We start from the raw sequence: 12,426 nt of genomic DNA on the forward strand, positions 1-12,426 counted from the left end.
ACTTATGTTATACTAGTCCATGTGTTTCTAAGGAAAATAATTGTGTGTATGTGTGAATTGTAATGGATCACAGTAAAAATCTTTTTTAAAAATAAAAATTAGTTTTAAAGCATATTGACATCCAGAAAGGACTGAGATGAAGGGTTAATAGTTACTGAAAATCTTCTATGACTAAATGTGAAGTGAAAATGCAATAACATGGTTAACTATCTACAGTTAGTATTTATAATACAAGATTTTTAATTTAAGACTTTTTTTTTAAATGAGTAATTACCAACAAACCCAACACGTGAAAAAACACCAGGAACATCTTCTGAATATAATTTTAGATATTTGTTTAGGAAGATGGTCAGTTATAAAGAGAAAATAAGAAGAAAAGAAATGGATATATCTTTTGCAATATTGAAATGATTATATCTGTTGATTTGATCAAAGAGAAAAAACTCAAGTGAATCTTAGAGGATTTATTGTAAATGTTTATTATCATATTGACAAATATTCTTTACAATTAAGAAATAAAAGTTTAAACATTAAAAGAATAGTGTTGTATTTAAAATTTGTACTTTAGATTCTATTAAGTTCTTGCTGTAAAAAATGAGGACATTAATATATATCATGATGCCAACTTCCAAACTTCGGTCTTCTTATTTGTTAGTCTTAGTGTTAATTTTAAAATTCAAAATTTTGTAGCATTTAACTTCTATTTTCTCTGAGAATTTTAGTTTATTTTACCACATTAAATGTATCTAATGCCTATATTAAATCTTTTTAAAACACTTTCTCCATTTTGCTTTATTTTGAAACTATTCTGTCCCATTAATCGATTGGCAAATAAAATTTTTCACAAATGTTTATATGTACTCTATTTCTTGAATTCCGTCATGATACGAATGTCTGTCTGTTACCATCAGTTCTAAAAGATCATTCACATATTTACAATATTCTTGGTTCATTCTTTTTCTGTGATTTTTGTCGAAATTGCTCCGTATATCTGAAGTGAATGTTGCCACGGAGATTCTGAGGCCTCATAGATTTTTTGTGTGTAGTTGATTTATTGTTATTTATTTTTGCCTAGACCCACATCTAATTTCATCTTTCTGATTAAGTTCATTGCCTTGACTTCAGTCATTCTTATTCTCTCTCTGATATGCAATGAGACATCCACTATAACAAAATCTTTGTTTGTGTAAGTAAACCTTTCTTCCCCTAGAAAGTTTAATCTTTAATCTCATTTATTTTTTAGTTTTATAGAAATACTATTTTAAATCTCATTTGCGTGATTTATATAATTAACTAAAAGATAACTATTCTTATATAATTATATTCTCCATTTTATCCTGTGTAATTTCCTCCTACCTAATGATTATGTTATCATCTCTTTTGCTTTTATTCTTGCTTTGATACTTATCATTGGACTTTCAATGTTGTTTAACATTAATTTCTCTTACATTTCTTTCCTAGGATACCTGATGCTATTGATGCTTTATTTTCTTCTTTAAACTGTTCTAATTCTAATACGGCTTTTAGAATAGAGCTTATGTTACAATTTCTCTCAGGTTTTGATGAACTCTTTCTTTGTTTCAACAAGGTCTTTTGTGAGGTTTCTATAATCTGCCTTTTAATTTCATCCTTTGTTCATTTTATCTTTTTTTTTAAGTAACTGTTAATACATATTCCTGCTGTTGGTTTATGTATGATTATTTCTTAACTGAAAAAAAGTAGACTGTCTTTTGTTCAAAACATTGTCATGTAATCAAAATTATGTGATATGGGTAACACATACTACTGGATAATGTATAACTGATTAAACCAACAGTCAGAGAGAGTGCTGTGAGCTCACAGCAGTGGAGCAGTAGCAAATGTGCATACCAGTCATCCTTTGAGACTGAGGCAATTCCCAATCTTTCTTTCGTTTTCTTTGTGTGTGTGTGTGTGTTTCATGGGGTACAAAAGAGAGAACTCATAAGACTTCATTCCACTATCTTTAAATAAAAACTATACTCTGTAGAATACTAGAACCGAATGAAGCATTATAGGCCATTTAGTTGAATCACTCTATTTTACAAATAAAAAATTGAGACTTACTGGCAGAATTGGAACTAGAAAGGAAACCTAAGTTTAAATCTAGTATTTATCTTACTTTTGGAAACCACTTACGTGTAGAAGAAACATATGTGTTCCACAGAGGACATTTCTGTTGTATCCATAGGTAAAAATGATTCTTGTTTCACAATCATCTCAGCGCCATTGTTATGACTCCTCTCCCCTCATCAGACTATGAGTTGCTATTGAACTTCCTTCCTTTCTTTGGTTTTATTGGGTAAATTAGATCGTTTTGAATTGAAAGTAAGATGTGCAGATAGAATTATATGCTACATGTTGGTGTATTTTTTGTTGACTGGAAAAGTATTCTTAGGCTTTATTTTTCACTAATCTTGTTTTGTCAGTGTAGGATGAAGAGGAAATAATAGTACAAAATTTGTTTTTGAAGGTAGGTCAGTGATAGTTCTTGAATTCATAAATTCATTAGTATAAAATTCTGCTATTTTTTTGTATGATTCCTGTCTGAACTGATGCACCAGACCCATTGACAGTGTTGACAGTATCCAGTGTTTCCGTTGACACCTTATGACTCTGCCCATCATAGATGCAAACATGTATGATTTTAAAATACTTACATCCATCAAAGTGCAGAGAGTCAAATTTAAGAGAAAGTAGGCTCTGCTTCATGATCAGAAGTTAAAGCTTTGCTGTTATCATTTCTCCTCTCTGCCTTTGGCTTGTTTGTTTGTTTGTTTGTTTATTTATTTATTTATTGAGTTACAGTGAGCATCAAGGTTAATTTTATTTTAAAACCATCATTTCCTTCCTGTTGTATGAGGACCTCTTTTACTTTTATGATTTTTATTTGTGTGAATGTAGGGGGTGCAATACAGTTTTCTTACAGGAATATATTGTGTAGTGGCATAATTTGGGCTTTTAGTGTAACATCACCCAAAGATCGTACATTGTGCCCATTAAGTAATTTATCATTCCTTACCCACCCCCACCTTCCCACCCTCCTCAGTCTCCATTATCTATTATTCCACACTCTCTGTCCATGTGTACATACTACTTAGCTCCCACTTACAAGTGAGAACACCCAGTATTCGACTTTCTGAGTTATTTCACTTAGGACAATGGCCTCCAACTCCATATATGTAACTGCAAAGCATATTATTTCATTTTTTTATGGCTGAGTAGTATTTCATGGTGTGTGTGTGTTTGTATATCACGTTTTGTTTATCCAGTCATTCATTGATGGACACTTAAGTGGATTCCGTATTTTTACTATTGTGAATAGTGCGGCTATAAACAGACTGCTTCAGGCATCTTTTTGATATAATGATTTCTTTTCCTTTGGGTGTTTTTCAACATTGAGTTCTTCAAGCCTAACTTGGTAGATGTTAGCTACTTGCTCTTCTTAATCTTTACAAGACCTTATTGACCTTGCTCAGATCAAGGCCCATTTGCTTGCCTACGTGGGTCTAAAGTTCTGGCATTCTCCCTGAATGACATGTGCCCGGCTTTTGATTTATTGACTGCTTAAAATGCTACTGTTTCAAAGTCCCTCTGTACAAGATGCATTACTCTCCTGGTTTCTTTAAATCTGTTTCAGCTCAAAGAACAGCATGACATGTTTTAAAAGAATTTACATGAACCATTTTTAGAATTTTACAATCTCTTTAGAGATTTTCCTTGATGCCTCTCTTTTCATGGTTCTAGCTAAACATGTTGTCTATGAATACAACTACTTAATCTTTTGAAGATCTTAATTGAAATTGGATTAATAGTTGCTAAGAGCCCTTTCCCTCACATAATTCTACAAGTATAGTAGAATCAGATTCTCAGAAATTTTGTTCTAAAACTAGAGTTTCCTTGACTTTTTTCATCTACACTCCATATTCCCTCTGTCATTAAGTCTCCGTTTCAATTGCCACTGCTTTGGTTCCTCAGTATCAATATTTCATGGTTGGGCCATTGATAAAGTTCCATGATTCCACTCTTTGCTTCTTCTTTGCTATCTTTTAGCCTTATCTTGAGTGTACAAACTCAAGCATACATAAAAATTGCATAACCATGTTGTTACATATATATACCCACAGACTCATGCCCTCTGAAATTCTCATTTACTGACTCCAATATTGGATTCAAATATTGCATGCTTAGCTAGCAACCCATATGATTCTAACGTAGGAGCTCAAAAGAGTATACATTGAGAAATGTCATGTTCCAGTATTATAACATTTTTGCAGAATATACATAAACTGTCCATAACCACCCTCTCATCGTCATTCCTGCATCATAGGTTTATACACTAGCAAAAACCTGTTTGTAGTTACCCACACATATTATGTTGTATCTTGCTTACATGTATTACCCCTGAGTTTCTCCAAGTTTCTTTCACTTTTAATCTTCCTTTTCCACATCCCTTATGATTCCATTCAGGCATCACTATTTCTGAAATGATTTTCTGGACATCCTCAGCTACTTTCTGTCTTTCAACAATTCTCTCTCCATAACTCTATCAGTATCTATGTTGCATAATATAGTAATGTGTACATATTTTTCAATTTCCTTCTCTTTATTGTACATATCTAAAAGATTGATCATTCATCTTGATTTTCCTGACATTTAGCAAAATTTCTGGCATAAAATGTGTTCAACAATGAGATCACTTGGACTCGGGAAGGGGAACATCACACACCGGGGCCTATCATGGGGAGGGGGGAGGGGGGAGGGATTGCATTGGGAGTTATACCTGATGTAAATGACCTGTTGATGGGTGCTGACGAGTTGATGGGTGCAGCACAGCAACATGGCACAAGTATACACATGTAACAAACCTGCACGTTATGCACATGTACCCTAGAACTTAAAGTATAATAATAATTTTAAAAAGTGTTCAAAAATATTTGATGAACAAATAAATAAATCAGTAGTATGAATTCAGTTTTCAATTTTGCCATTGCAATAGTTAAAAGGAGATTGAATGAGATTAACAGTTAAGTCCTTTCCACATCTGAAATTCAATTTTCTCAATTTGCATAAGTTGAGATATATAAAAGGAATCTGATATTCAGTATTTTAGAATAAATACTGAGGAAACCACTGATTGGGTAAAACATCTAGAAACTAATCTTCATCTTATAAATGAGAAATATGAGGATTTTCACTTGCTGGAAAATACAGTATTTACTAGTTGCAGAATTACAACTGATTATTCTTAAAAAAATGACATATTTATTCAGCGACATATGGTATGATTGAGGAGATAAGAAAATATTAAATTATTACAGAAATAGTAAATGTAAAGTGCAAGTAAGTGCAATAAATGTTAATAAAATAATTACGAAAGATGATGTGTGTAGTGGGATCAAGATTGGACCCCAACATTTGGTAGGATTTGGATAGAAAGGGGGTATGAAAGACAAAAAACATTTAAAAAGACACAGGTTGGCATATCTGAAAAAAAAAAAGTTGTAGTCAAATGTGATGCAGACACCTATACTTCCTTTTGAAGATAATAATTCGGAAGTACCAACTTGCTTTAAGTAATAATTTTCTTTTAATGTCATGTTCATTAACATTCAAAATGTTTTTATATTATCATTTTTGTATTCATCAGCTATATGAATAATAATAGAGTTAATCAAATAGAAGAATAATAATTGTGCCCAATAAAATGGTGTTCTATAATGAACCATAGGTCATCACCATGCTGATATTTAGGTCTCTCTTATTACCTCACTGTATTTTGCCTTTCAAAACCAATACATGTTTTTCTTTCCAACTTTTATTTTAGGTTCAGAGGGCAGAAGTGCAGGTTTGTTACATGGGTAAATTGAATGTAATAGGGGCTTTGTATTGGTTCATTTTCTCACTGCTGATAAAGACATACCTGAAAAATGGGAACCAAAAGCAGTTTAATTGGACTTACAGTTCCACATGGATGGGGATGCCTCAGAATCATGGTGGGAGGTGAAAGGCACTTCTTACATGGCAATGGCAAGAGAAAATGAGAAAGCAGCAAAAGCAGAAACACCTGACAAACCCGCTAGATCTTGTGAGACTTACTCACTATCACGAGGATAGAATGGGAAAGACCATCCCTCATGATTCAATTACCTACTCTGGGTCCCTCCTAAAACATGTGGGAATTCTGGGTGATACAATTCAAGTTGAGATTTGGATGGGGACACAGCCAAACCATATTATTGTGCCCCAGCCCCTCATGTCCTCACATGTCAAAACCAATCATGCCTTGCCAACAGTCCCCCAAAGTCTTTTTTTTTCTTTTAAATTATACTTTATGTTCTAGGGTACATGTGCACAACGTGCGGGTTTGTTGCATATGTATACATGTGCGACGTTGGTGTGCTGCACCCAATAACTCATTTACATTAGGTATATCTCCTAATACTATCCCTTCCCCCTCTTCCCTCCTCCCACTCCACAACAGTCCCCAGTGTGTGATGTTCCACTTCCTGTGTCCAAGTGTTCTCATTGTTCAATTCCCACCTATGAGAGAGAACATGTGGTGTTTGGTTTTCAGTTCTTGCGATAGTTTGCTGAGAATGATGGTTTCCAGCTGCATCCATGTCCCTACAAACGACATGAACTCATCCTTTGTTTATGGCTGCATAGTATTCCATGGTGTGTATGTGCCACAATTTCTTAATCCAGTCTGTCATTGATGGACATTTGGGTTGGTTCCAAGTCTTTGCTACTGTGAATAGTGCTGTAATAAACATACATGTGCATGTGTCTTTATGGCAGCATGATTTATAATCCTTTGGGTATATACCCAGTAATGGGATGTCTGGGTCAAATGGTATTTCTTTCTAGTTCTAGATCCTTGAGGAATTGCCACACTGTCTTCCACAATGGTTGAACTAGTTTTATAGTCCCACCAACAGTGTCGAAGTGTTCCTATTTCTCCACATCCTCTCCAGCACCTGTTGTTTCCTGACTTTTTAATGATCACGATTCTAACTGGTGTGAGATGGTACCTCATTGTGGTTATGATTTGCATTTCTTTGATGGCCAGTGATGATGAGCATTTCTTCATGTGTCTGTTGGCTACATAAATGTCTTCTTTTGAGAAGTGTCTGTTCATATCCTTTGCCCACTTTTTGATGGGGCTGTTTGTTTTTTTCTTGTAAATTTGTTTGAGTTCTTTGTAGATTCTGGATATTAGCCCTTTGTCAGATGAGTAGATTGCAAAAATTTTCTCCCATTCTGTAGGTTGCCTGTTCACTCTGATGGTAGTTTCTTTTGCTGTGCAGAAGCTCTTTAGTTTAATGAGATCCCATTTGTCAATTTTGGCTTTTGTTGCCATTGCTTTTGGTGTTTTAGACATGAAGTCCTTGCCCATGCTTATGTCTTGAATGGTATTGTGTAGGTTTTCTTCTAGGGTTTTTATAGTTTTAGGTCTAACATTTAAGTCTCTAATCCATCCTGAATTAATTTTTGTATAAGGTGTAAGAAAGGGATCCAGTTTCAGCTTTCTACTTATGGCTAGTCAGTTTTCCCAGCACCATTTATTAAATAGGGAATCCTTTCCCCATTTCTTGTTTTTGTCAGGTTTGTCAAAGATCAGATGGTTGTAGACATGTGGTATTATTTCTGAGGGCTCTGTTCTGTTCCATTGGTCTATATCTCTGTTTTGGTACCAGTACCATGCTGTTTTGGTTACTGTAGCCTTGTAGTATAGTTTGAAGTCAGGTAGCGTGATGCCTCCAGCTTTGTTCTTTTGGCTTAGGATTGTACTGGCAATGCGGGCTCTTTTTTGGTTCCATATGAACTTTAAAGTAGTTTTTTCCAATGATGTGAAGAAAGTCACTGGTAGCTTAATGGGGATGGCATTGAATCTATAAATAACCTTGGGCAGAATGGCCATTTGCACGATATTGATTCTTCTTATCCATGAGCATGGAATGTTCTTCCATTTGTTTGTGTCTTTGATTTCACTGAGCAGTGGTTTGTAGTTCTCCTTGAAGAGGTCCTTCACATCCCTTGTAAGTTGGATTCCTAGGTATTTTATTCTCTTTGAAGCAATTGTGAATGGGAGTTCACTCAAGATTTTGCTCTCTCTTTGTCTGTTATTGTTGTATAAGAATGCTTGTGATTTTTGCACATTGATTTTGTATCCTGACACTTTGTTGAAATTGCTTATCAGCTTAAGGAGATTTTGGGCTGAGACGATGGGGTTTTCTAAATATACAATCATGTCATCTGCAAACAGGGACAATTTGACTTCCTCTTTTCCTAATTGAATACCCTTTATTTCTTTCTCTTGCCCGATTGCCCTAGCCAGAACTTCCAACACTACGTTGAATAGGAGTGGTGAGAGAGGGCATCCCTGTCTTGTTCCAGTTTTCAAGGGGAATGCTTCCAGTTTTTGCCCATTCAGTATGAAATTGGCTGTGGGTTTGTCATAAATAGCTCTTAATATTTTGAGATTCCATCAATGCTGAATTTATTGAGAGTTTTTATCATGAAGTGCTGTTGAATTTTGTCAAAGGCGTTTTCTACATCTATTGAGATAATCAGGTGGTTTCTGTCTTTGGTTCTGTTTATACGCTGGATTACGTTTATTAATTTGTGTGTATTGAACAAGCCTTGCATCCCAGGGATGAAACCCACTTGATCCACTTTTTGATGTGCTGTTGGATTCGGTTTGCCAGTATTTTATTGAGGATTTTTGCATCAATGCTCATCAGGGATATTTGTCTAAATTTTTTTTTTTTTTTCTGTTCTGTCTTACCAGGCTTTGGTATCAGGATGAGGTTGGCCTCATAAAATGAGTTAGGGAGGATTCCCTCTTTTTCTATTGATTGGAATAATTTGAGAATGAATGGTACCAGCTCCTCCTTGTACCTCTGGTAGAATTCGACTGTGAATTTCTCTGGTCCTGGACTTTTTTTGGTTGGTAGGCTATTAATTATTGCCTCAAATTCAGAGCCTCTTATTTGTCTATTCAGGGATTCAACTTCTTCCTGGTTTAGTCTTGGGAGAGTGTATGTGTCCAGGAATTTATCCATTGCTTCTAAATTTTCTAGTTTATTTGCATAGAGGTGTTTATAATATTCTCTGGTGGTAGTTTGTATTTCTGTGGGGTCAGTGGTAGTATCCCCTTTATCATGTTTTATTGTATCTATTTGATTCTTCTCTCTTTTCTTATTAGTCTTGCTAGTGGTCTATCAATTTTGTTGATCTTTTCAAAAAGCCAGTTCCTGGATTCATTGATTTTTTAAAGGGGTTTTTCTGTCTCTATCTCCTTCAGTTCTGCTGTGATCTTAGTTATTTCTTGCCTTCTGCTACCTTTTGAATGTGTTTACTCTTGCTTCTCTAGTTCTTTTAATTGTGATGTTAGAGTGTCAATTTTAGATCTTTCCTGCTTTCTCTTGTGGACATTTAGTGCTATAAATTTCCCTCTACACACTGCTTTAAATGTGTCCCAGAGATTCTGGCATGCTGTATCTTTGTTCTCATTGGTTTCAAAAAACATCTTTATTTCTGCCTTCATTTCGTTATGTACCCAGTAGTCATTCAGGAGCAGGTTGTTCAGTTTCCATGTAGTTGAGTGGTTTTGAGTGAGTTTCTTAATCCTGAGTTCTAGTTTGACTGCACTGTGGTCTGAGAGACAGTTTGTTATCATTTTTGTTCTTTTACATTTGCTGAGAGGTGCTTTACTTCCAACTATGTGGTCAATTTTGGAATAAGTGCAATGTGGTGCTAAGAAGAATATATTCTGTTGATTTGGGTTGGAGAGTTCTGTAGACATCTGTTAGGTCTGCTTCGTGCAGAGTTGAGTTCAATTCCTAGATATCCTTGTTAACTTTCTGTGTCCTTGATCTGTCTAATGTTGACAGTGGGGTGTTAAAGTCTCCCATTATTATTGTGTGGGACTCTAAGTCTCTTTTTAGGTATCTAAGGACTTTCTTTATGAATCTGTGTACTCTTGTATTGGGTGCATATATATTTAGGATGGTAGCTCTTCCTGTTGAATTGATCCCTTTACCATTATGTCTCTTTGTATCTTTGTTGGTTTAAAGTCTGTTTTATCAGAGACTAGGATTGCAACCCCTGCTTTTTTCTGTTTTCCATTTGCTTGGTAGATCTTTCTCCATCCCTTTATTTTGAGCCGATGTGTGTCCCTGCATGTGAGATGAGTCTCCTGAATACAGCATACTGATGAGTCTTGACTCTTTATCCAATTTGCCAGTCTGTGTCTTTTATTTGGAGCATTTATCCCATTTACATTTAAGATTAATATTGTTATGTGTGAATTTGATCCTGTCCTTATGATGTTAGCCGGTTATTTTGCTCGTTAGTTGATGCAGTTTCTCCCTAGTATTGATGGTCTTTACATTTTGGCATCTTTTTGCAGTGGTTGGTACCAGTTCTTCCTTTCCATGTTTAGTGTTTCCTTTAGGAGCTCTTATAGGGCAGGCCTGCTGGTGACAAAATCTCTCAGCATTTGCTTGTCTGTAAAGGATTTTATCTCTCCTTCACTTATGAGACTTAGTTTGGCTGGATATGAAAATCTGGGTTGAAAATTCTTTTCTTTGAGGCTGTTGAATATTGGCCCTCATTCTCTTCTGGCTTGCAGAGTCTCTGCTGAGAGAACCACTGTTAGTCTGATGGGCTTCCCTTTGTGTGTAACCCAACCTTTCTCTCTGGCTATCCTTAACATTTTTTCCTTCATTTCAACTTTGGTGAATCTGACAATTATGTGTCTTGGAGTTGCTCTTCTTAAGGAGCATCTTTGACCTGCAGCTGAGGGTCCTGACTGTTAGAAGGAAAACTAACACAGAGAAAGGACATCTGCACCAAAACTCCATCTGAACATCACCATTATCAAAGACCAAAGGTAGATAAAACCACAAAGATGGGGAAAAAGCAGTGCAGAAAAGTTGAAAATTCTAAAAATCAGAGTGCCTCTCCCCCTCCAAAGGAATGCAGCGTCTCGCCAGCAATGAAACAAAGCTGGATGGAGAATGACTTTGATGATCTGAAAGAAGATGGCTTCAGATGATCAAACTTCTCCAAGCTAAAGGAGGAAGTTCGAACCCATCGTAAAGAAGCTAAAAACCTTGAAAAAATATTTGACGAATGGCTAACTAGAATAACCAATGTAGAGAAGTCCTTAAATGACCTGATAGAGCTGAAAACCATGACACAACAACTACGTGACAAATGCACAAGCTTCAGTAACCGACTTGATCAACTGGAAGAAAGTGTATCAATCATTGAAGATCAAATGAATGCAATGAAGACAGAAGAGAAGTTTAGAGAAGAAAGTAAAAAGAAATGAACAAAGCCTCCAAGAAATATGGGACTATATGAAAAGACCAAATCTACATCTGATTAGTGCACCTGAAAGTGATGGGGAGAATGGAACCAAGTTGGAAAACACTCTGTAGGATATTATCCAGGAGAACCTCCCCAACCTAGCAAGGCAGGCCAACATTCAAATTCAGGAAATACAGAGAATGCCAAAGTCTTAACTCATTTCAACATTAACCTAAAAGTCCACAGTCTGAAGTCTTGTCTGTGACAGGGCAAATCCCTTATGTCTATGAGCCTGTAAAATCAAAAGCAAGCAAGTTACTTCCTAGATGCAATAGGGTGCAGGTATTGGGTAAATACAGCCTTTCGAATTGGGAGAAATTGCCCAAAAGAAAGGGATTACAGAGCCCATGCAAGTCCAAAATCCAGTAGGGCAGTCAAATTTTAAAATTCCAAAATGATGTTATTTCACGCCAGGTCTCACATCCAGGTGAACTAATGCGAAAGGTTGGTTTCTATGGTCTTGGGCAGCTCCTCCGCTGTGCCTTTTCAGGGTACAGCCTCCCTACTGGCTGCTTTCACAAGCTGGCACTGAGTGTCTGTGGCTTTTCCAGGCTCAGGGTGGATCCAAGCTATCGGTGGATCCACCATTCTGGGTTCAGGAGGATGGCGGCCCTCTTCTCAGAGCTCCACTAGGCAGTGGCCCAGTAGGAACTCTGTGGGGGCTCCAACCCCATAATTCCCTTCCACACTGCTTTAGCAGAGGTTTTCCATGAGGGGCTCGCCCTCACAGCAAACTTTTACCTGGGCATCCAGGCATTTCCATGCGTATTCTGAAATCTAGACCAAGGTTCCCAAACCTTGATTCTTGACTTCTGTGCACCTGCAGGCTCAACACAACATGGAAGCTGCCAAGGCTTAGGGTTTCCATCCTCTGAAGCCACATCCCAAGCTGTACATTGGCTCCTTTCAGCCACGGCTGGAGTGGCTGTGATGCAGGGCACCAAGTCCCTAGGCTGCACACAGCACAAGGTCCATGGTCTCAGCCCACAAAACCACTTTTTCTTCCTGGGTCTCTGGGCCTGTGAT

The sequence above is a fragment of the Macaca mulatta genome, chromosome 1 (genome assembly GCF_049350105.2).
Source record: "Macaca mulatta isolate MMU2019108-1 chromosome 1, T2T-MMU8v2.0, whole genome shotgun sequence".
In the NCBI taxonomy this organism is placed as follows: domain Eukaryota; kingdom Metazoa; phylum Chordata; class Mammalia; order Primates; family Cercopithecidae; genus Macaca; species Macaca mulatta.